Consider the following 26,867-nt stretch of genomic DNA (forward strand, 5'->3'; position numbering starts at 1 on the left):
CCTCTTTTCTGGCTATTTAGGGTCTCTGTCTCTGGGGAAACTTTAGATAACGAATGCAAGAGCTCATCCGAGTTCCTCTGCATCTCTCTCTTCACCTTCTGCCAAGGAATCGACTGCTGACCGCGCTGGAAGCCTGCAAACCTGCAACATAGTAGCAAAGACGACTACTGCAACTCTGTAACGCTGATCCTGCCGCCTTCTCGACTGTTTTCCTGCTTGTGCATGCTGTGGGGGTAGTCTGCCTCCTCTCTGCACCAGAAGCTCAGAAGAAATCTCCCGTGGGTCGACGGAATCTTCCCCCTGCAACCGCAGGCACCAAAAAGCTGCATTACCGGTCCCTTGGGTCTCCTCTCAGCACGACGAGCGAGGTCCCTCGAATCCAGCGACTCTGTCCAAGTGACCCCCACAGTCCAGTGACTCTTCAGTCCAAGTTTGGTGGAGGTAAGTCCTTGCCTCACCTCGCTGGGCTGCATTGCTGGGAACCGCGACTTTGCAGCTACTCCGGCCCCTGTGCACTTCCGGCGGAAATCCTTTGTGCACAGCCAAGCCTGGGTCCACGGCACTCTAACCTGCATTGCACAACTTTCTAAGTTGGTCTCCGGCGACGTGGGACTCCTTTGTGCAACTTCGGCGAGCACCATTTCACGCATCCTTATAGTGCCTGTTTCTGGCACTTCTCTGGGGGCTACCTGCTTTAGAGAGGGCTCCGTGTCTTGCTCGACGTCCCCTCTCTCTGCTGGTCCAATTTGCGACCTCCTGGTCCCTCCTGGGCCTCAGCAGCGTCCAAAAACGCTAACCGCATGATTTGCAGCTAGCAAGGCTTGTTGGCGTTTTTTCGGCGGGAAAACACTTCTGCACGACTCTCCACGGCGAGAGGGATCCGTCCACCAAAGGGGAAGTCTCTAGCCCTTTTCGTTCCTGCAGAAACCTCAGCTTCTTCTGTCCAGTAGAAGCTTCTTTGCATCCGCAGCTGGCATTTCCTGGGCATTTGCCCATCTCCGACTTGCTTGTGACTTTTGGACTTGGTCCCCTTGTTCCACAGGTACCCTAGATTGGAAATCCACAGTTGTTGCATTGCTGGTTTGTGTCTTTCCTGCATTATTCCTCTAACACGACTTCTTTGTCCTTAGGGGAACTTTAGTGCACTTTGCACTCACTTTTCAGGGTCTTGGGGAGGGTTATTTTGCTAACTCTCACTATTTTCTAATAGTCCCAGCGACCCTCTACAAGGTCACATAGGTTTGGGGTCCATTTGTGGTTCGCATTCCACTTTTGGAGTATATGGTTTGTGTTGCCCCTATCCCTATGTTTCCCCATTGCATCCTATTGTAACTATACATTGTTTGCACTGTTTTCTAAGACTATACTGCATATTTTTGCTATTGTGTATATATATCTTGTGTATATTTCCTACCCTCTCACTGAGGGTACACTCTAAGATACTTTGGCATATTGTCATAAAAATAAAGTACCTTTATTTTTAGTATAACTGTGTATTGTGTTTTCTTATGATATTGTGCATATGACACTAAGTGGTACTGTAGTAGCTTCACACGTCTCCTAGTTCAGCCTAAGCTGCTCTGCTAAGCTACCATTATCTATCAGCCTAAGCTGCTAGACACCCTATACACTAATAAGGGATAACTGGGCCTGGTGCAAGGTGCAAGTACCCCTTGGTACTCACTACAAGCCAGTCCAGCCTCCTACAGTGAGGCATGAGTTTTAACAATCACATGCTGTATATGGCTACAGGGTGTGGCTACAGAATCACACTTGCAGTGCAAAAGCTGTACAATAGCAGTCCTGATGGCAATATTTACAGAAAGTGGCAATCGAAAGACAAATTTATCTGCAGGCAAACCACACAAATCAACACAAATGACCATGGCCCAAAAGATTAGATCCATCACAATACTTCATGTATCCCATAGCCAATTGGCAAGGGCTGTCATTGTGCAGAGCTTAGGACAATAGAGTGTCATTAGCTGGCTTCAGTGCAACACCACAGCAATGACAGATGTGGCCACAGATGTATGTGCAGATACAGTGAGGGCACAAGTATGGTGAGTAACCGACAAACAATATGGATTGACACCTCCTGCTGTCATGTTAGCACATATGTGCACACATCAGGCACATCTGATGATTGGATTTATCTGGTGATGACTGGTATTACACGTCAGCTAAACATGTGCAACAGTCACAATGTGGGTCAGGGAAAACTCATTGCACACTCTCCACAATGTCTCAGGACTCTAAACATGTCACTTCACATGAGTACATGCCCAGGAACCCAATCATTTAAGCACACTGATAGTACCTACAGGGCTTTATGGACACATTCTGTCATATTGCCCAGAAGCCTAGGCTAACCAAATCAAAGCTTAGGCGAGCTACAGAAACATATGTGAACATGGTACTCTTACCTACACCTATGGTGCACCATAAAGCTGTCCATACAGGGTTAGGACCTCATCTACCAGCTTCTCTAGCTCTTCTGTTGAGAAGACAGGGGCCCTATCACCTGTAGGACGTGGCATGTTTGCTCCCAGAGGCAGTACAAAGCAGATCAGGTTGTGGGTTCTTGCTGGCAGAAGTGTCAGGAGTCAAGTGAGAGATTCATCAGGAGATGGCGGTCACATCTGTCATGTACACAACCATCACCAATGGTGGATACTCCCATTGGCCGAAGACCACCGTAGGCAGCAATGTGTTCCAATGGCAATGTCTGCTACGGCAGCATCTGCCTACTGCCATGCCGACTTCAGCCAGCAGTCGTTTCCTATTGTCCAGTGTAGTAGGTCAGGCAGTCGCCATTTTAAAGCCTTTCGATGGTTGGAGATGTTAAATTTAAGATGTATCACAATGTGAGAAGCATTTCTACTGTATAAGCTTCAGTGCTGGCATTACCCAAAGATGTATTTTTGTCCAAATTGAAGGAAAATGTTGTCCAATTGTCCTGCTAAGTTTCAGAAATCTTTGCTGGCACAGTCACCTCCCTCTCGGCCCTGGGCAAAACCTACTTTGAGATTTTAATCACAGGCATTGTTTGATGTCAGTATTACATAGTCTCGCTGACACATCCGTTTCTATATACATATCTTCATTGAGGTAAGGGGATGACATGTCAATAATGAGCCACTGTAGGAGGCTGGCCTGGCTTATAGTGAGTACCTTGTGGTACTTACACCTTGTGCCAGGTCCAGTTATCCGTTATTAGTAGATTAGACGTGTTCTAGCACCTTAGGCTGATAGAGGTAGCTATAGCAGAGCAGCTTAGGCTGAACTAGGAGACATGCAAAGCTCGTACCATACCACTTATATCACTCAGCACTATATCACAAGAAAACACAATACTCAGAGTTACTAAAAATAAAGGTACTTTATTTTAGTGACAATGTGCCAAAAGTATCTCAGAGGATATACTCCCTTAGGAGGTAAGTAATATACACAAAATATACACACAAACCAAAATCAGGTAAGTAAACTGTTAGAATAGTAGTGCAAACACTGTAGAACACAATAGAATGCAATAGGAGACAATAGGCCTAGGGGCAACACAAACCATATACTCAAAAGTGGAATTTGAACCATGAATGGACCCCACGCCTAGTGTAGTGTGTAGAGGGTCCCTGGGAGTGTAAGAAAACACTAAGGGTGTCCAAGATACCCCACCACAAGACCCTAAAAAGTAGGAGTAAAGTTACCCTACTACCCTAGAAAGACAGTAAAGTCGAGATAGGGGATTCTGTGAAGACAACTACTGACTGCAAAGCACTGAAGATGGATTCCTGGACCTGAGGACCTGCAAAGAAGGGGACCAAGTCCAAGAGTCACGCAAGTGTCCGGGGGGGGGCAAGTGCCCACTAAACCCCGGATGAAGGTGCAAAAGGGCTGCCTCCGAGTAGAAGAAGTCAAAGATTCTGCAACAACTGAAGGTGCCAGGAACTTCTCCTTTGGTCAGAAGATGTCCCACGGCATGCCGGAGGATGCAGAGTTGGTTCCACGCAGAAAGATCGCAAACAAGCCTTGCTAGCTGCAAGTCGTGGTTGAAGGTTTTGGTTGCTGCCAGGGCCCAGGAAGGACCAGGAGGTCACCCCTTGGATGAGGAGACCGAGGGGGCAGTCAGCAACACGGAGAGCCCATGCAGAAGCAGGCAGCACCTGCAGAAGCACCTGAACAGGCATTCAGAAGATCTGAGCATGACAGTCGACTCAGCACAACAAAAGAGGGTCCCACGAAGTCGGAGTCCAACTCAGCGAGTTGGGCAATGCAGGATGGAGTGCTGGGGAGCTGGACTAGGCTGTGCACCAAGGAAGTCTTGCAAAAGTGCACAGAAGCCCTAGCAGCTGCAGTTCACGCAGTACACAGGGTTACTGTCTGGTGTGGGGAGGCAAGGACTTACCTCCACCAAATTTGGACAGAAGGGCCACTGGACTGTCGGAGACACTTGGATCCAGCTCCTGTGTTCCTGGGACCACGCTCGTCAAGATGAGAGGGGACCCAGAGGACTGGTGATGCAGAAGTTTTGTGCCTTCGTTAGCAGGGAGAAGATTCCGTCAACCCACTGGAGATTTCTTCTTGGCTTCCAGTGCAGGGTGAAGGCAGACAGCCCTCAGAGCATGCACCACCAGGAAATAGTCGAGAAAGCCGACAGGATGAGGCGCTACAATGTTGCTGGTAGTCTTCTTGCTACTTTGTTGCAGTTTTGCAGGTGTCCTGGAGCAGTCAGCGGTCGATCCCTGGCAGAAGACGAAGAGGGAAGTGCAGAGGAACTCTGGTGAGCTCTTGCATTCGTTATCTGACGAGAAACCCACACGAGTGACCCTAAATAGCCCTCAGAGGAGGATTGGCTACAGAGAAAGGTAAGCACCTATAAGGAGGGGTCTCTGATGTCACCTGCTGGCACTGGCCACTCAGAGGTGTCCATTGTGCCCTGACACCTCTGCATCCAAGATGGCAGAGGTCTGGGACACACTGGAGGAGCTCTGGGCACCTCCCCTTGGGAGGTGCTGGTCAGGGGAGTGGCCACTCCCCTTTCCTTTGTCCAGTTTCACACCAGAGCAAGGCTGGGGGGATCCTTGAACCGGTGTAGATTGGCTTATGCAAGGAGGGCACCATCTGTACCCTTCAAAGCATTTCCAGAGGCCAGGAGAGGCTACTCCTCGCAGGCACTTAACACCAATTTCCAAAGGGAGAGGGTGTAGCACCCTCTCTCAGAGGAAATCCTTTGTTTTGCCTTCCTGGGACTGGGATACCCAGGCCCCAGGGGGGCAGAAACCTGTCTGAGGGTTGGCAGCAGTGGTAGCTGCAGAGAAAACCCCGGAAAGTTAGTTTGGCAGTACCCGGGCTCTATGCTGGAGCCCTGGGGATGCATGGAATTATTCCCCCAATACCAGAATGGTATTGGAGTGACAATTCCATGATCCTAGACATGTTACATGGCCATGTTCGGAGTTACCATTGTGGCGCTACATATAGGTATTGACCTATATGTAGTGCACTCGTGTAATGGTGCCCCGCACTCACAAAGTCTGGGGAAATTGCCCTGAACAATGTGGGGGCACCTTGGCTAGTGTCAGGGGGCCCTCACACTAAGTAACTTTGCACCTAACCTTCACTAGGTGAAGGTTAGACATATAGGTGACTTATAAGTTACTTAAGTGCAGTGTAAAATGGCTGTGAAATAACGTGGACGTTATTTCACTCAGGCTGCAGTGGCAGTCCTGTGTAAGAATTGTCTGAGCTCCCTAAGGGTGGCAAAATAATTGCTACAGCCCATAGGAATCTCCTGGAACCCCAATACCCTGGGTACTTAGGTACCATATACTAGGGAATTATAAGGGTGTTCCAGTGTGCCAATCAGAATCGGTAAAATTAGTCACTAGCCTGCAGTGACAATTTTAAAAGCATAAAGAGCATAAACACTGAGGTTCTGGTTAGCAGAGCCTCAGTGATACAGTTAGGAACCACACAGGGAACACATACAGGGCACACTTTATGAGCACTGGGGTCGTGGCTAGCAGGATCCCGGTGACACAGGCAAAAACAAACATACATACAAGTAAAAATGGGGGTAACATGCCGGGCAAGATGGTACTTTCATACAGCCACTTTTACCATTAGTATGTGCTGTGTATTATGTTTTCACTGGATGAAACGGCATGTCACATTTTTTATGTGACATATGCAGTGTCACTTACAAGGGACACAATGAGTGAAAGACATACCTTCTTATTTTATCTCACATAGTTACCCTGGAATGAGAAGGGTCAGAAAACCTCCTGTGTACTGTCCACTAGCAGTCTTGTAGATCATGGAGGATATACTTGTCATTCAGATCTACCGCCTGGATAGGCAGACAGTCAAGGATCTCTGTTGTCAGTTGGAGCCAGATCTGATGCATGCCATTCGTCGTCCAGACAGCATACCACCCTTTGTACAAGTCATGTCAGTGCTGCATTTCCTGGCTACAGACTCCTTCCAAAATACAGTGGCACTAACTGCATGGATGTCCCAGTCGAAGTTCAGTCTGGTCTTGAAGGCTGTACTGTCTTCGTTGTTGAAACACCTGGACGGCTACATCTGATTTCCACAATGTGAGGATTTTGGCCATATGAAGGCAGAGTTCTATGGTTTGACACGTGTTAGAAATGGGGTCTTTGGTTGGCTGTCAGGTTACCCCCTGTCCAAACAAGGACCCTCACTCTAGTCAGGGGATAGGACCATCATCCTCAGTTAACCCTCACTCATGCCCTTGGTAGTTAGGCACAAGCAGGCAGGTTTAACTTCAGAAGCAATGTGTAAAGTATTTCTACCAACACACACAGTAACTTAGTGAAAACACTACAAAATGACACATTGGTAATATTTATCTAAACAAAACAAGACCAAAATGACAAAAATCTGACATACGCATGTCAAGTTATGAATTTTTAAAAGAATATGGCCCTCATTATGACATTGGTGGCAAGTCCTGCTTACCGCCATGCTGAGTGCCGCCAAAATACAGCCGGTGCGGTGGATTACCGCTACCCATATTGTGACACACATATAGCAGCCCATCACTATACAGCCACACACACAAGTCCGCCTGCCCAAAGGTCAATGATAAACTGGCGGTAGCAAAACCCACACCGTTGCGCCAACAGAACTACGCCCATCACATTATGACCCACGAATCACCGCAGCAGACATTCAACCACGGTAAACCATTGGCGGTACATACCACCGCACTCAAAATACACACACACACATACAAAACAACACTACATTGGACAATTCAAACTACACACACCTGACACACATACACACACCACACCTACACACTATAAAACACACACACACACTACCCACAACCCTTTATGACTAAAAAAATTTGCCAACTGAGAGAGATAGATCAAGACCACCCACAGAACCAGAGCCACATAACACCAACACCCGTACACCATTCATGCACCTTACAGCACACACTCCAACATATCACCCCACACACCCTCACACACACCACTCACACTGCACCCATGGCACCACAAAGACACCCTAGGCTCTCAGAGGAGGAGCCGAGGGTCATGGTGGAGGAAATCATCCCAGTAGAGCCACAGCTAATCGGATCACAGGTGCAGCAGACATCCATCGCTAGGAAGATGGAGCTATGGAGGAGGATCGTGGACAGGGTCAACGCCGTGGGACAGCACCCCAGAACGAGGGATGACATCAGGAAGAGGTGGAAAGACCTACGGGGAAAGGTGCGTTCTGTGGTAGCAAGACACCAAATAGCAGTACAGAGGACTGGCAGTGGACCCCAACCTCCTCCCCCACAACTAACAACATGGGAGGGGCAAGTCTTGGCAATCATGCATCCTGAGGGCCTGGCAGGAGTAGCAGGGGGACTGGACTCTGGTAAGTCAAATTTTTATTACTAATACCCCCCTATCTGCATGCCATCACAAACCCCCACCCGTACCCTCACCCATACCCTCACCCCCATCATTCCACCACCTCACATACACCTCATCATCACAACCCACCCATGCCAATACTAAGCCCTGCACGTAACAAAGCTCCATGGACATCCATCACTGAATCATGCACATTAGAGACAATCACCTAGCCCACCAAATGACTACTCACACAAGTCAAAGGTGCCAGGGCAATCACAACCATAGAGGGCAACACACCCATGCACAAGATGTCACATGCAGAAACAATAACACTGCATTTACATCCCCAAAGGTCCCCCACCCAACGTTACCGGGCAGGAGGTGCCAGCAACATCCAGTCCCCCCACAGAAGAGGCCCACAGTGATGACAGCAGCTCTGGACGCCTGGATCTGGATGACTAACCTGGCCCATAAGGGACCTCCATACATTCGGTTACCCAGGCACAGTCCCATACCACCACAGAGCCTCCCTCTCAGGAAACACCAGCACAGCACCCACCCAGCGGGCCCATACCTCTGTCCCCAGGACACGTTAATCAGCAGTGTGTCCACGACTACAGGGACCCCAGGACACCCCACAAACACAGGACAATCAGGGACCTGGGGTCAGTGGCAGTGGGCACACGGTTCAGGGGACAGAGGCACAGGACAACAGGGAAGCTGGAGTACTGTTGTGTGACGGCGGAGGACAGGCCCAGGGAACCGACTCTCCAGGAGGCACTTGCAGGGATCCTAAGAGCATACCACCATTCCCAGGAGACGATTGGCCAGAGACTGGCAAAGTTGCAGGAGACCCAGCGGCAGCAGGAAGGACAGTACCTGGGGATCAGGGAGGACTTGAAGGACATCAACGCCACCCTGGTCGCCATTGCAGGGGTGCTGGCAGACATGGCCAACACCATGAGGGAGGCAGTGGCACAAAACCGGGCCCCTGACACTAGCCACACCGATGAACAGCCCTCCACCTCCGCTGCCGCTAGTGGACTGGAGGCCACGCCACAGGACATACAGGTCACCATGCACCCCTCCCCCTGCAGAAGGAGAACCACCCCGCAAACAGTCCCTGCGATCCAGGCAGAAGCCAGAGACTATTTCCAAGACCCCCACCAGGAAATAAGGCTCTCACCCTTCTGTCCCACTCTGTCACCGTGTCCACCTTGAACTGCCATTGCTCCACTTCCTTGGCCCACTTGGACAATGCACCTGTGATCCACATAGACTGGACTCTATCCTGGACTTTTCTCCACCATCACCCCAGCCCATTGCACATCCCCCTCTACTTATTGGCACTTAAATAGACACTATTTAAAAAAATACAAGTATAGAGTCTGGCAAATGATTGAACTGTGTATTTGTTTAACAAGCTTTAAACACTGCAATACAACTGTACAGGAATGTATACATAGTAATGACCTGTAGTAGGCTGCAGTCAACACACCAGGAGCCAGAGTGGGGCACAGATATCTGAAAATAGAGATGCCAAAGGGTACAGTAAGTGGCCATAAAATTGGGAGAATCTGCCTGCCAAGTACAATGTCAAACACAAAACTGTCAATATAAAGTGAAGTTACAATGTCTTACCTGTGTGTCACTGGAAGTATTGTTGTATTATTGCAGTTCTGCTGTCCTCATCCTCATCCTCTGCCACCTCATCTTTACTGTTCACAAGGTCCACTGCTGCCACACGGCCATCTCCAACCTCATCCTCCTGCAGAAAAGGCACATGGCGTCTCAAGACAAGGTTATGCAACATGCAGCATGCCACGATGATCTGGCAGACCTTCTTGGGTGAGTAGTACAGGGATCGAACAGTTACATGGAGGCAACGAAACCTGGCCTTCAGGAGGCCAAAGGTCCTTTCGATAATCCTTCTTGCCCACCCATGTGCCTCATTGTAACGTTCCTCTGCCCTTGTCGTGGCATTCCTCACTGGAGTCAGTAGCCATGAGAGGCTGGGGTAACCAGAGTCACCTGCAAATATCGAGGGACAACTTTTAGCCATACACTCACCCTTAGGGCCCACACCATACCCATACACCAACATCCACTGGATGGGAACCAGGGCTCACCTATAAGCCACACCCTCAGCCTCTGGAGCTGAGACATCACATATGGAATGCTGCTGTTCCACAGGATGAAGGCATCATGCCCAGACCCAGGATACTTTGCATTGACATGGGAGATGTACTGGTCCGCCAGGCACACTATCTGCACATTCATCGAGTGAAAGCTCTTTCTATTCCTGAACACCTGTTCATTTCTCTGGGGGGGGGACAAATGCAATATGTGTATCATCAATAGCCCCAATTATGTTGGGGATATGTCCCATTGCATTGAAGTCAGCTTTAACTGTGGCCAAATCCTCCACCTGGGAGAATACGATGTAGCTGTGCATGTGTTTGTCAGGGCAGACAACACTCTGGTCAGCACTATTGAGATCATTGGCAGTGACATTCCTGCTGCCAAGCCCACTGTCACTTGGAAGGAGCCAGTTGCCAGGAAATGGAGCACAGATAGTATTTGCACACGAGGGAGGATCCCGGTGGGCTGACGGATACAAGACATCAGCTCAGGCTCCAATTGGGCACACAGCTCTGTGATTGTGGCCCTGTCAAGTCTACAGGTGAGGATGATGTGCCTGTCCTCTATAGTAGCCAAGTCCACCAGGGGTCTGTACAAGGGGGGATGTCTCCATTTCCTATTCATCCGCAGCGGTTGTAATCTAGGGGGCAAAAAGATGAGCCGCTGTTCGGTATTCCACATTTCCAAACACTACACTGCATTGCATGTTGTGACTGTAACAGTATATTGTTGTATAGGCCCAAATGGTGCATATGTGTACTGTGACGCAGTTAGGTGCCATGGCCTACCCCACCCCTGAAATGGGGTCCACCTGTCCTAAATAAAGGGACATGTGGAAATGAGGTAATTCTGCTGACGTTGAGTACTGCCGTGCAACTTCTCATTGGTTCACATTGGGCCCTGTGGGTTACAGTGGCCAATGGTGATGTACACCGGCGGTGACAGTACGCACCACTGCGGACGTCCCGCCATTTTCTATCTGTTCACTCACTTGCTACCTGACCTTCAACAGGAGAGGACCTACACTGCAAGTGCTGCTGTGACCTGTTTCTGGAACCGACCATGGCTCGTGTCACTGGGGAAAGGGCCCCTGCCTTCACCGCGGTGGAGTTGGAGAGCCTGGTAGATGGGGTCTTACCCCAGTACCGAATGCTGTATGGGCCTCCAGACAAACAGGTGAGTACACTGTGAGCACGATGCATGGGGCATAAATGCTTGGGGTGCTGTGTGTGAGTGCCTCGTGTAAGGGGGGTTGGTGGAGGGTCCAGGGCAGCGTGCTGCATGTATGGTGGGCAATGTCTGTGCATAAGGGAATGGGAGGGCTATGGTGGGACATGAGTGTAACAGGCTGGACTGTCTGACTGATACCTTATTCTATGTGTATTTTTCTGCAGGTCAGCACCCATCAGAAAAAGGGTATATGGCATGCCATTGCCAAGGACGTGAGGACCCTAGGGGTCTGTGATATGCAGAGCACCCACTGTTGCAAGCGGTGGGAGGACCTAAGACGCTTGGCAAGGAAGACGGCGGAGGCCCAGCTAGGGATGGCCTCCTAACGAGGAAGGGGTGCCCGTCGAACCCTGACCCCCTGATGGCCCGCATACTGGCGGTGGCCTATCCGGAGCTGGATGGGCACTTGAGGGCATCACAGCAGCCACAAGGGGGTGACTACAGTTTCCCAATATACTACTTGCATGTGGTGGGGTGGTCTCCGGTTGGGGGATTTGGGCCTGTGTGTGCCCCTAGGCCAGGCCAGGCCAGACATTGCAGGGTATGTCCCATGCTGGACAGGGTATGATGTGAACCACCACCAACCAAACTAGTAGGCATCCACTACTAGGCAGGGGTCTATGGGTATCAGGTATGCTGCTATTGGCATTAGGTATTCCTGTCCATGGCCTGGTGACTAGCATTGTGGCTGGTAGTGCAAGCTCCCTGTTGGTGGCAGACACCTCTGCGCCCACCCCAACTACAGGTACAGCCGCCACCCCCGTACCAGCACTGCCCTCCCATCAGCCCCTCAATGTGTTTCCCGTGCCCGCTCACTCAGAAGGGTGGGCATCTCCCTCGCCCCAGCACCTCAGGCCCTGCCCCAGGTAGCCCTGCTGCCCTGAGTGAGGAGGCTATTGACCTCCTGCGATACATCTCTGTTCGGCAGTCAACTATAGTGAATGCCATCCAGGGGCTGGCAGCCCATTTGCAACAAGCAAATGCATTCCTGGAGGGAATTCACTCTGGCATGGCGGCCCAACAGAGATCAATCGAGGCTCTGGCTTCCTCCCTGATGGCAGCCATTGTCCCTGTTTCTAGCTTTCCCCTCCAACTTCCTCTACTGAGTCCCATTCCCCTGAACCCCAGCCTATCCAAAGCACACAGGCAGACCAGCATGCACCCAGGACAAGACACAGGAGTGGCTCAGGCAAACACAAGCACCACATATCATTCCACAGGGACTCACACAAACACCATCCAGATGCAGACATACCAACATCCACTGCCTCCACTGTATCCCCTCCTCCTCGTCTACCTCCCTCCCAGTAGCATCTCCACTCACACCTGCATGCACTATATCCATCCTCATCCACAACCTCCATCACCATCACGCCTATCACTGAACACCCCTCACTGGCAGTCCCCTCCCCCATATCCAGGCACACGTCGCCTGAGTTCTCTCCCACTGTGTCTGTGCCCCCTCCTCCCAAAGTACACAAACGCAAGCACTCAGACACCCAACAGCCATCCACATCACAACAGCATCCAGCCCATGCACCTGCACTCAAACACAGCGGACAGAGACCTCTTACAACCACTTCCTCTTCCTCCACTCCCAAACCTTCACCCTCTTCCATCACCAATGTCCCTAAGAAGCTTTTCCTCTCCACCGTTGACCTCTTTCCTACTCCTCCCCCCGTCCTTCACGTCAGGCCAGGGAGATCAGAACCCAGGCGAGCACCTCAGCCACCCAGTCCATGGCCACAGTAGTGTCGACAGCTACTGCAGGTGGTAGAGAATCCCAGGAACCAGCCAGCAGCACTGAAAGTGTGCCTTCACCAGGAACATAAAGGAAGGGCAAGGAGGTACCACCAGCTGCGAAAGGGAAGGGTAAGGGACCTGAACCTGCAGACAGAAGGCCTGGTGCTGGGACTCATTCAGAGCCCCCACCACCAACCACGGCGGTTCATCTGTCCGAGGCTGCAGGGGAAGAACTGGAGCCTCCACCCACCACTGCCAGCAGTGCCACCAGCACTGCAACCAGCACCACTGCCAGCAGCAGCAGCCCCAGTGGGCAGCCATCTGAGGCTGCAGGGGAAGGGCTGGAGCCTACCCCCGCCACTGCCAGCCACCACACCAGCACCGTCTCTGCCACAACTGAGCAGCCGTTACCGCCGGCGGGAAGTGTGTAGTCCTGCCTCCATGTGCTGTAGTGCATCCTCGACCCTGCAAATCCTGTAGGTGTGACACCCAGGTGAGAGACTGTGACCTTGCACTCCCCAATATCTGCAACACAGGGCACAATGCCCCCTCCAGAACCAGTGGAAGAAGCTATCCACTCACCCCATCCTTCCCAGGATGAAGCACACTGGGCACAATGCCCCCTCCAGGACCACTGGGAGAAGCCATCCACTCACCCCACCCTTCCCAGGATGAAGCACACTGGGCACAGGGTCCCCTCCAGAAGCAGTGGAAGAAGACATCCACTCACCCCACCCTTCCCAGGATGAAGCACACTGGGCACAATGCCCCCTCCAGAACCAGTGGAAGAAGCCACTCACTCGAGAGACTGTGGCCTTGTACTCCCCAGGACCAAGCAGTGGGCAAACCACCCACTTGAGGGATTGTGGCCACCTACTTGAGAGACTGTGGCCTTGCACTCCCCAGGACCAAGCAGTGGGCAAACCACCCACTTGAGAGACTGTGGCCTTGCACTCCCCAGGACCAAGCAGTGGGCAAACCACCCACTTGAGAGACTGTGGCTTTGCACTCCCCAGGACCAAGCAGTGGGCAAACCAACCACTTGAGAGACTGTGGCCTTGTAGTCCTCATGACCAAGCAGTGGGCAAACCACCCACTTGAGAGACTGTGGCCTTGCACTCCCCAGGACAGCGCACAGGGCATGTAACCCCCTCCAAGACCTTTGGCGTTGCACCATCGTCCGGCTGAGGTGCCCCCCCATTCCCCGTCCCCCTGAGGTGCCTGTGTATTTTCGACCTGATTCCCCTGCAGTGTTCACTCCATGTTGTTGCAAGAGTGAGATGGGGCCTTGGCCTATGTGATGTGGCCTTGTGGCCCACGGACATTGAGGACTGGGCAGTGTCCCTCCATTTGTAAATATGTATATACGTTTGTATTTTGATGCACTTATTCATGTTATTTTATCGTATTACACTCACTTTCTTCCAATCTTTTTGTCTTTGCATTATTCCTGAGGGGTATGGGATGTATATGTAATGTTACTGCATCTGGTTGTATGTATGGTGTTGGGGTGGTGTGTTGTATGTTCCATGTGTGTGTCACTCTCTTTTTCCTCCCCCCCTCCCTTGAGTGCTAGGCGACAGTACTCACCGTGGTCGTCTTCGCCGGCGTTGGTGTTCATAATGCAGGAGAAGGCAGACAAGCATCGGAAAAATTTGCAACTCAGGCTCCATGGCGTCGTGGTTCTTCCCTGAGTCTCCAGAAGTGAGTCCTTTGACTTCTGTGTTCTGTTTTCACTGTGCTTTTGATGTAGTTGGTACTGCCACGGAAAAGGTGGCGGATAGGCCTGTCTTAATACATTGGGTGGTACATTGTCTTCCACCTGACTGTTGGCGGTTACCACCGTGGTGCTTGTTGATACCGCCGTGGCAGTAGGTGTGTTAAAGTGGCTGGCTGTCTGAGCGGTTTCTGCCGTGGTCATAATTTCTTTTTTTACCGCTGGCCCGTTGGCGGTATTACTGCCGCTTTATCACCAACTGCCAGGGTTGTAATGAGGGCCTATGAGTCTTAATCCTTAGAAAACAGTGAGAAAGCTGCATCAAAATAAAGCCGGACGTGCGAGTGTGCATCAAAAAAGGCCAGCAATGTGCCGATTTCTCACCCGCGAGCAAGAATGTGCATCGTTCCTCCTTTGGTTGGGTCAGTGTGCGTAATTTCTTCTCTCCCGCTAGAGAGCGATGCATCGATCCAGACAGGCACCTCGGGTACGGGCAGGCTTTGCGTTGATTTTCCGCACCCAGTGATGTTGCATCAAAATCCGGTTTCACAGTGTCAAGAAACTGCACTGCGTGGGGGCTTGCTTCATTAACAACAGCCTCTGTGGGTGCCGCACGATGTTTCTCCAGCCGTGTTGCATCGATCTACCAGCCGCAATGCCAGTGGAGCATCGATTTTAGCCGCGAGGCCGGCAGTGTGGCGGTTTTCAGCCGCGAGGCAGGTGGTGCATCAAGTTTGTCCACATGACAGTTTTTGCATGGACTTCTATCATTTTCCACCAGCTGCATCTTTCAAGGGCCCAGAGACAGGTTAGGGCACCACTTGACAGGCAGGACTCTCAGTAGAAAGCCCAAGTGCTGACAGAGAGAAGTCTTTGTTGCCCCTGACACTTCAACAACAGGAGGCAAGCAATGTTTCAAGCCATTAGGGGTTCTTCAGCAGTGGGAAGTCTCACAAAGGTCAGTGTTTGTTCTCTCTCAGGTAGAAACAGCTACTGCAGGCCAACCCAGCAAAGCATAATCAGGGGGAAAGGGGCAGTACTCCTCCTCCAGCTCCCAACTCTTCTCCTTGGCAGAGATTCCTCTTGGTTCCAGAAGTAATCTGAATTTCATGGGTTTTGGGAGCTCTTCTTATACCCATTTCTGCCTTTGAAGTAAGCCTACTTCAAAGAAAAGTCTATGTTGTTTTCAAGATCCTGCCTTGCCCAGGTCAGGCCCCAGACACACACCAGGGGGTTGGAGACTGCATTTTGTGAGGACAGGTACAGCCCTTTCAGGTGTAAGGGACCATTCCTCCCCTCAGCCCAGATGGCCCATCAGGATATGCAGGCTACACCCCAGCTCACTTTGTGTCGCTGTCTAGAGGAGAGGTGCAAACAGCCCAACTGTCAAACTGACCCAGACAGGGAATCCACAAACAAGCAGAGTCACAGAATGACAAGAAACTGGCTACTTTCTAAAAGTGTCATTTTCAAACACACAGTCTAAAAACCAGCTTCCCTAAAAGATGTATTTTTAAATTGTGATTTCAGAGACCCCAAACTCCACATGTCAATCTGCTCCCAAAGGGAATCTGTACTTTAATCATTTTCAAAGGCAGCCCCCATGTGAACCTATGAGAGAGATAGGCCTTGCAACAATGAAAAACTAATTTCGCAGTATTTCACTGTCAGGAAATGTAAAACATGCAAGTATATGTCCCATCATTAACATACCCTGCACCCTGCCCATGGGGCTACCTAGAGCCTACCTTAGGGGTTCCTTATATGCATGAAAGGGGAAGGTTTAGACCTGACAAGTGTGTACACTTGTCAGGTCGAATTGCAGTGGCAGGTCTGAGCCATGTTTACGGGGCTACTAATGTGGGTGGCACAACTAGTGCTGCACGCCCACTAGCAGCATTTGATTTACAGGCCCTAGGCACTTCTAGTGCACTTTACTATGGACTTACTAGTAAATCAAGTATGCCAACCATTGATAAGCCAATGTACACATTTATAAATGGAACACTTACACTTAAGCACTGGTCAGCAGTGGTAAAGTGTCCAGAGCAAACAAAACAGCGAAAACAGAGTACAGCACACAGAAGCAACCTGGGAAGTAGAGGAAAAAAGTTAGGAGACACCATGCCAATGATGCCAAGTCAAACAGCACACATCCCACATGTAGTGGGAGCCATTGATGGTACTCATGTAGCCTTGGTTCCTCTACATGGCAATCTATCGCAACAGGGCAAACTTCCACTCTATAAATGTCCAGGTAGTCTGTTTGGCAGACCTCTACATTTCCCAAGTATGTGCACAGTATCCAAGTTCAGTCCATGATGCCTTCATCACAGCTGATGACACAACAGTACCCAGAGAGGACCTGGCTGGTTGGTATATTACATATGTCATGTGTGTGTGTGTGTGTGTGTGTGCTATGTCTGCTGCCAAACATATTGGTGCCCTGGACTCATGTTTGCACACATGTCACAAATCCTTACAGGGGACCCTGCCTACCCAAACCGTCCCTGGTTGTTGACACCAATGAGGAACCTGCCAGGCCAGGGGAAGCCTGCTTCATCGAGGCCCATGGAAGGACACAGCATGCCGCAGAATGGGATTTGGGGCTCCTGAAGGCAAGATTCCGCAGCATCAATAAGTGTGGTGGATCCCTCCTCGTCCCACCCGCTAAAGTTTGTCAGATCATTGTGGGCTGATACGTGCTCCACAACGTTGCCTTGAGGCTACAGATCCCATACATCCCAGATGAGGGGAAGCTAGCAGTTCCACAGGTGAGAATGCAGAAATGTCAAATGAGGATGGCAGTGATGAGGATGAAGGTGGAGACATGCGGGCAGATATTATCAATCAGTACTTCACCTGAGTGTAAGTATGTGATAGTCTGTAATTTCACTGGCTCCGTGGGATAGTGTGGGGGTCAGGATTGTTTGAGAAGGGTCTCTGTGTGACCATCAGACAGGTTATTTGAAAGGTTATACAATTCTTTGGAGTATACAGCTCAAGTTTTCAGGCAAGTATAGACTTGGGAGTCGTGACTCTACTGAGTGCATTTGGGGCAGTCAAAATGCATAATCTGAGAGACTACACTGTTTTCTACAGATTTCTCTAGGTTATGCAAGCCTTTACCTGCCTAAACTCCTTATTTACCACTTTGTTCTTCCAGGTCTCTTCACAATGTCATCCTTATGAGGACATTTCTGAGTTGTCTCAATGGCAGGTGGTTATATCTGGTCTGACATGTGAAGTGGACATAGATTGAAACAGGTGCTGTGCTACATATTTTTGGGGGGTGTGAGTCCCATGCGCAGGCTTTCAGGGCAGGGGATAGCAGAGATCTGTTCTGCACAATTGACCTGTTTTCCATGGTATGTGGGTTCAATGGTGTTATGTGTGTGATCATGTGTCTGTCACAAGTCATCCTCTGCATTCCATTCACTCAACCTTCACATTGTATTGACAATGACCTTGAAATGAGACCCTTGAAATGAGAGAGGGTTAACATATTCCTCACATACACACATGTAAACATACCTATATCCTACATCATGCCACAACATTTCACAACTAGCCACCCCTGTATGGCAATCCACACAACCACATAAAAAGTACGTTAGCATGACTGAAGTAATCCACTTGATCACCAGCAAAGCCATGTCTACATGCACATCATGCCCTGGCTGAAATCCAAATGACTACCTGAATCCTGACCATATCTCTCCATACTCCTATCACATACTGGAAGAGCAGGTGACTGAACAAAACACATCAGGCCTGCACTGACACTACACTGATCAGTCCATGTTCATTTGTAATGTCCCTTGATAGTGAAGACTACTCCACTCACAGACCAAACAGCACCTACCTGTCACATAACATGGCTGATCTAACACTCTGGTCCTCATTACAACCCTGGCGGTCGGTGTTAAAGCAGCGTTAATACCACCAACAGGCCGGCGGTAAAAAAAAATGGGATCACGACCACGGCAGAAACCGCCAACACAGACAGCCACTTTAACACTCCGACCTCTGCGGCGGTAGCAACAAACACCGCAGTGGTAACCTCCAACAGCCAGGTGGAAGACAAGTACCCCCCACCCCATCACAACCCGCCAATCCACCAGCTTTTCCGGGACGGTACCAACACCATCAAAAGCACGGCGGAAACAAGACTTGGAAGGGAAACAACTCACCTCTCGACACTCAACAAAGAATCAGGACGCCATGGAGCCCGAGTTACAGGTCCTGCCCATGCTGGTCTACCTCCTCATCTACCAAGAATACCAAAGGTGGTGCCGACGACCACGGTAAATACTGCACCTAGTACACAGGGGAGGGGAGGAGGAAAAAGAGAGTGACACACACACACAACACGCAATACCCCCACCCACAACACCATACACACAAACACATGCAACAACGTTACATTTACACCCTGTAACCCCCTAGGAGAATGCAAGGACAAAAGGAATAGAGTCCAATCAGTGATATATTAGAAATATGCAGATATACGTAACAAATATAAAAACAGTATTTACAAAAATATACATTATGTACATAAGGCCGTAAATTATCCTTTCCAAATGTCCCTATGCCACTGGGCCAAAAATCATGGGCCAAGCCCACACTTGACTCCTGCCTCAATATGGAGAGAACACTGCAGGGGCATCAGGTTGTAAAAACACAGGCACCTCAGGAGGACAGGGAAGGGGGGGCACCTCAGCCGGAAGATGATACTACGCCACTTCTACTAGAGGGGGCTCCATGCCCACAGCAATGTCCTGGGGAGTGCAAAGCCACAGTCTCTCAAGTGGGTGGTCTGCCCACTGCTTGGTCCTGGGGAGTGCAAGGCCACAGTCTCTTAAGTCTCTCAAGTGGGTGGTTTGCCCACTGCTTGGTCCTGGAGAGTGCAAAGCCACAGTCTCTCAAGTGGGTGGGTTGCCCACTGCTTGGTCCTGTGGAGTGCAAGGCCACAGTCTCTCAAGTGGGTGGTTTGCCCACTGCTTGGTCCTGTGGAGTGCAAGGCCACAGTCTCTCAAGTGGGTGGTCTGTCCACTGCTTGGTCCTGGGGAGCGCAAGGCCACAGTCCCTCTCATGGGTGGATGCATATCTCCACTGGTTCTGGAGGGGGCTTTGTGCCCAGTCTGCTTCATCCTGCCAAGGAGGGGCAGAGTGGATGCATATCTCCACTGGTTCTTGAGGGGGCCTTTTGCCCAGTCTGCTTCATCCCACCAAGGAAAGGGTGAGTGGATGCATATCTCCACAGGTTCTGGAGGGGGCTTTGTGCCCAGTCTGCTTCATCCTGCCAAGGTAAGGGTGAGTGGATGCATATCTCAACTGGTTCTGGAAGGGGCTTTGTGCCCAGTCTGCTTCATCCTGTCAAGAAGGGGCTGAATGGATGCATATCTCCACTGGTTCTGGAGGGGGCCTTGTGCCCAGTCTGCTTCATCCTGCCAAGGAGGGGCTAAGTGGATGCATATCTCCACTGGTTCTTGAGGGGGCCTTGTGCCAAGTGATGCAGCACTTGGGGTGTGGCAGTTCACATTCCCTCACCTGGGTGTCTGAGGCACGAGATTTGCAGGACCAAGTTGCATGATAGTCCATGGAGGCAGGTCTAGACTTCATCCTGCGGCACCTAAGGCTGCAAACTGGTGGTAGTGCCGGTGCTGGTGGGGGTGCTGCCAGTGGTGGTGGTAGCCTCCAGGCTATCTCCTGCAGCCTTGGACGGCCACCCACTGGGCTGCTGCTGCTGGTAGTGATCCTACTGTCAGCGGTGCAGGTGGTGGTGCTTGCGGCGGGGCTGCTGGCGGTGCTGGCTGTGGTACTTGTGCCGGTGTTGCCAGTGGTGGAGGGAGGCACCATACCTTCTCCTGCAGCCTCAGACGGCTGCCCACTGATGATGCTGCTGCTGACAGTAGTGGTGCTAGCGGCGGTGCAGGTGGTGGTGCAGGTGGCGGTGCTTGTGGCTGTGCTTGCATCGAGGATGCTGGTGGTGCTGCCCGTGGTGCAGATGGCGGGGCTGGCAGTTCTGCTGGTGGGCACCAGGCCCTCACCTGCAGCCTCCGATGGCTGAAGTGCCTTGCCTTGGGTTTTCTGCCCCTTCCTCACCTTGGCAGATGCTGTTGTGACCTTGGCTCTGGCAGCTGGAGTTTTGGAGGAGGCCTTGCTGGGTGGGTCGTGCTCCTTGCCCTTGCCCTTACTGCATGCTGTCCCATTCTTCACCTTGACAGGTGGCGGAATGGTTTGGTCCTTTGCATGAGTTAGTGGCACACTGGCTGGCCTGACGGCTGCCCCCTTTGAGCCTCTGGGAGTTGCAGGTACCACAGCGGATGACGACTTGGTGGCTGAGGTGCTGGCCTGGGTTCTGGACAACCTGGCCTGAGGGGAAGGACGGTGGGGGGAGGGGGTACGGAACAGGTCAATGTTTGCCAGGAAAAGCTTTTTAGACACACTGGAGCGGGAAGAGGGAGAGGGTTTGGGAGTTGAGGAAGAGAGAGTGGTTGTAGCAGGTGTCTGTCTGCTGAGTTTGGGAGAAGGTGCATGGGCTGGATGCTGTTGTGAGGTGGATGGCTGTTGGGTGGGTGGGTGCTTGCGTTTGTGTACCTCACCCTCGGTGGATTCAGCCTCCAGGCCCATGTGGGATGCAGCTCCCTCCTTCGCCGGTGCCTCTGCTCCTTCGCCAGATGATACTAATGCACACAAGGACAGGGTGACAAAGCAAAAAGTGGTGGGAGGGACAGAGGATACACACAGTCAATGCCAGCAACAACGCCACCATTGATGTACACAACACACAGGGAGCAGCCCTATGCACTAGACCATGCACTTCCAGTTACTAAGATAGTCACCAGCCCATGGGGTAAAATGCCTAACGCCATTAGCTGCACACCTGAAACCCACAGGACCCTGCTCAGTAGTAGATGCCCACTAACACTATTGGGGTAGGAGTACTTCAGAGCCTGCCCAACAATGGACCTACCCTGCCATCTTCACCCTGGCTTAGGGGCACCCATAGCCCACATCCCCCACCCAGGTAACTCTTAACATGCGCAAAGTCTGGATTCAGAATCTGTACTCACCCCCTTGTGGCTGCTGCGATGCCCTCCAGCGCCCATCCAACTCCGGATAGGCCACTGCAAGGATGCGGAACTTCAGGGGGGGTCATGGGCGAGGGGCACCCATTTCTAATTGGGAGGCCAGCCCCAGCTGGACCTCCACCGTCTTCTTTGCCCAGCGTCACAGGTTCTCCCACCTTTTGGGCAGTGGGTTCTCCGCCTGTCAAAGACCCCCAGAGTCCGCACCACCTTGGCGATGGTATGGCAAATACCCTTTCTCTGATGGGTGCGGACCTGCATGGAAAAGACAGAAGAAAAGGGAATTAGTCGAGCGTCGGGACAGTCAGACTCATGGCCCACCAGATCCCTCCCATCCCCTGATGCACATACATTGACCACCTTACATGCTGCGCTCTTGCCAGGACGCCTCTGCCCCCCCAACATGTGGCTAACACACACAGCAATCCATACATTCATGGCCCACGCATCATGCTCACAGTGTACTCACCTGTTTGTCTGGAGGACCATAGAGAAACGTGTACTGGGGTAGGACCCCTTCCACCAGTATCTCCAACTCCTCCGCAGTGAAGGCAGGGGCCCTTTCCCCAGACATATGAGCCATTGTCGCTTCCAGACACAGATCACAGTAGCACTTGCAGTGTAGATACTCTCCTGTTAAAGGTCAGGTAGCAAGTGAGTGAACAGAGAGAAAATGGTGGTGACGTCACCACAGGCATACATCGCCATTGTCTCCTGGAACCCATAGGGCCCAATGATAACCAATGCAAAGTTGTGTGGGGGTTATCGACCGCCTACTGCGACGGCGCACAACGCCAGCGGAATTACCTCATTTCCACTTGTCCCCCCTCACAGGTCAGGCAGCCGCCATTTCAGGGGGGACAGGCCATAGCACCTAACTGCGTCACAGCAGACATTGGCACAGAAACTGATTGTCGGATTCACACACTGTTTCTGTAAAGGAAGAAATTCATCATTAGTGCAATAGATGTGTGAACATGACCCTCTGCACACTGTTTTCTTCCATAGGCTTCACCCGCTGAGGCTGAATATGAGATGGCGGCATCCTCCGGTGTACAGACACCTGGTGGACCTTGCGACAATGGAGGACAGACACATTATCATAACATACGGACTTGATCGTGCCACAATCCAAGAACTGTGTGCCCAATTGGAGCTAGACCTGATGTCAGCTATCCGCCAGCCCACAGGTATCCCCCCTCTAGAGCAGGTTGTGTCAGTGCTCCATTTCCTGGCAAGTGGTTCCTTTCAAACAACAGTGACCATGGCATCAGGGATGTCTCAGCCAATGTTCTCCAACGTGTTGACCTGAGTGTTGTCTGCCCTGCTGAAACACATGCGCAGCCACATCGTATTCCACCAGGTGGAGGATTTGGCCACAGTGAAAGCTGACTTTTATGCCCTGGGACACATCTCCAACATCATTGGTGCCATTGATGGTACACATGTGGCATTTGTCCCCCGCCCCGGAGAAATGAACAAGTGTTCCAGAATAGAAAAAGCTATCACTCTATGAATGTGCAGATGGTGTGTTTGGTGGACCAGTACCTCTCCCATGTGGATGCCAAATACCCTGGCTCTGTGCATGACGCCTTTATCTTGAGGAATAGCAGCATCCCATATGTGATGGCACAACTCCAGAGGCACAGGGTGTGGCTAATAGGTGAGTCCAAGGTTCCCACACAGTATAAGTTGGTGTCTGGGTATGGGGTTGTCCCTAAAGGTTAGTATGAGTCTAACACTTGTCCCTCGATATTTGCAGTTGACTGGTTACCACAACCTCCTATGGCTACTGACCCCAGTGAAGAATGCCAGGACAAGGGCAGAGGAACGTTACAATGAGGCACATGGGTGTACAAGGAGGATTATTGAAAGGACCTTCGGCCTCCTGAAGGCCAGGTTCCGGTGCCTCCATCTGACTGCTGGATCCCAGTACTACTCCCCAAGGAGGTATGCCAGATCATCGTTGCATGTTGCACAACCTGGCCTTGAGCTGCCAGGTGCCTTTTCTGTAGGAGGATGTGCCTGGAGATGGTCTTGTGGCAGACGTGGAGCCTGTGGACAATGAGGAAGAGGAGGCAGAGGAAGAAGATGTTAACAACAGAAGCAATATAATTCAGCAGTACTTCCAGTGACACACAGGTAAGACACTGTAACTTCACTTTACATTTCAGTTATCTGTTGGACATTGTACAAGGCAGCCTCTTTCCCTATGTTTATGGACACTGACTGTACCAATTGGAATCTCAATTTTCAGTTCTCTGTGCCCCACTCTGGCTCCTGCTATGTTTACTGCTGCCCACCAAAGGTCATTCCAAAGTATATTTCACTGTACATTTGAGTTGCAATGCTTTGATAATGTTGTACTAATACATTTGTGAATCATTTGACAGACTCCAGATTGGTATTTGTTCCAAGGGTGTTTATTTAGGTGCTCATATGTAGAGCGGGATGTGCAATGGGCTGGGGTGATGGTTGAGGAAAGTCCAGGGTAGAGTCCAGTCTCTTGATATCACAAGTGCATTGTCCAATGGGCCATAGGAAGCGGAGTAATGGCAGTTCAAGGTGGACAGGATGACAGTGTGGGACACACACAAAGGTGACAATCAGGAGAGTCTTATTTCCTGGCAGGGGGTCTTGCAATGTTCTCTGGCTTCTGCCTGGATCGCAGGGACCGTTTGCGGGATGGTTCTCCTTCTGCATGGGGTGGGGTACTGGTGGCCTGTTGGTCCTGTGGCGGGGCCTCCTGTCCACTAGCGCCAATGGAGGTGGAAGGCTGTTCATCAGTTTGGCTAGTGTCAGGCACCCATTGTTGTGCCACTGCCTCCCTCATGGTGTTGCCCATGTCAACCAGCACCCATGCAATGGTGACCATGATGGTGTAAATTTTTGTTAGGTCATCCCTGATCCCCAGGTACTGTCCCTCCTGCAGCCGCTGGGTCTCCTGCAACTTGGCCAGTATCTGGCCCATCGTCTCCTGATGGTGGTATGCTCCCAGGATGTTGGAGAGTGCCTCGTGGAGAGTGGGTTTCCTTGGCCTGTGCTCCCCCTGTCGCACAGCAGTCCTCCCAGTTTTCCTGTTGTCCTCTGCCTCTGTCCCCTGAACCGTGTGCCCACTGACCCCAGGTCCCTGATCGTCCTGTGTTTGTGGGGTTGCCTGGAGTCCCTGTAGAGGTAGACACACTGCTGATTGACGTGTCCTGGGGACAGTGTCATGGGCCCGGTGGGTGGGTGCTGTGCTGGTGTTTCCTGAGAGGGAGAGGCTCTGTGGAGGGTTGGGACTGTTGCAGGGGAATCGACTGTCCAGAGGTCCAGGATGGGCCAGGTTGGTCATCCTGATCCAGGCTTGCAGAGCTGCTGTCGTCACTGTGGGCCTCTTCTGTGGGGGGACTGGATGTTGCTGGCACCTCCTCTCCGGTAACGTTGAGTATGGGTCCTGTGGGGATGCAAATGCAGTGTTAATGTCTCTGCGTGTGCCATCTTGTGCATGGGTGTGTTTCCCGATATGACTGTGATTTCCCTGTCAGCTTAGCCTTGTGTGAGTGGTGATTTTGTGGGCTGGGTGAGTCTCTCTACTGGGCATGCTGTGATGATGGGTGTCCATGCAGGTGCGTGTTGGGGGTCCGTGCTTTGGTGTTGCATGCAGGGCTTGGTAGTGGGATGGATGGGTTGGGATAGTGGGGTATATGTGAGGTGGTGGAGTGATGGGGTGAGGGTAGGAGTTTGTAATGGCATGCAGGTAGGGTGGGGGGGATAAAGTAGTAAATATTTGACTTAGCAGTGTCCAGTCCTCCTGCTACTCCTGCGAGACCCTCAGGATGCATTAGTGCCAAGACTTGCTCCGCCCATGTTGTTAGTTGTGGGGGAGGAGGTGGGGCTTCACCGCCAGTCCTCTGTACTGCTACCTGGTGTCTTGCAACCACGGAACACACCTTCCCCCGTAGGTCGTTCCACCTCTTCCTGATGTCATCCCTGGTTCTTGGGTGCTGTCCCACGGCGTTGACCTGGTCCATGATTCTCTGCCATAGTTCCATCTTCCTTGCAATGGACGTCTGCTGCACCTGTGATCCGAATAGCAGTGGCTCTACCCGGATGATTTTCTCCACCATGACCCTTAGCTCCTCCTCTGTAAACCATGGATGTCATACGAGTGATATGTGTTAGGATGTGCTGGGTGATGTGTGGGGTGATGAGTTGGGGTGTGTGCTGTGATGTGTGTGGATAGTGTATAGTTGATGGTGTTCTGTGCCTCTGATTGAGTGGGTGCATTTTGAGCGCAGCGGTGTGTACCGCCAATGGTTTACATCAGTTGAGAGACCGCTACGGTGATTCATGGGTCGTGATACTGTGGGCGTATTCCTGTTGGTGTAACGGTGTGGGTTTTGCTATACGCAGTTTATCACTGACCTTTGGGCTGGCGGACTTGTGTGGGTGTCTGTAGTGTGGCAGAATTCTCAGTGTGGGTCATAATACCCATGGCAGAATACCGCCGCGGGCACGGTATGTTGGGGGGCGTCAGCACATCGGTAGGCGGCATTTACCGCCACAGTTATGAGGGCCTCTGTACAGAAATGCCAATATCGATCAAATAACTGAAGTATCCACTACAAGTTGGACTCCCATACAGATGATGTCCGATGAGTAGAATACAAGTCTGGGGTGCAGGCATGTGATTAGTCTGACCCTACCACAGATGGCGCAGACAGTTAACACATATATACTACAACTATTCATACATCTAAGTGGATCTACAGTGCCCTGCATAGCACACATGACACATTCATAGTCAATCACAGAGTGCAGTGTCACCACTAATGAACTTCAGGAAGCCACATATTACATCATAGGCCACATACCAATCCACCTGACATGCAGTTACAGTAGTTTGGCTTCACACCATGAGCAAACCACCATCACTCACACCATTCCTGACATTAGATTACCTGTACCTAAGTCCTGACAACACACATCTCAGAAGGAAAGGATGCGTATGCATACTGCACACATGGACCTACATGACTGCCATTGCACTGACATAATATTCAACCACTACATAGG

The sequence above is a fragment of the Pleurodeles waltl genome, chromosome 1_1 (assembly GCF_031143425.1).
Source record: "Pleurodeles waltl isolate 20211129_DDA chromosome 1_1, aPleWal1.hap1.20221129, whole genome shotgun sequence".
Lineage (NCBI taxonomy): Eukaryota > Metazoa > Chordata > Amphibia > Caudata > Salamandridae > Pleurodeles > Pleurodeles waltl.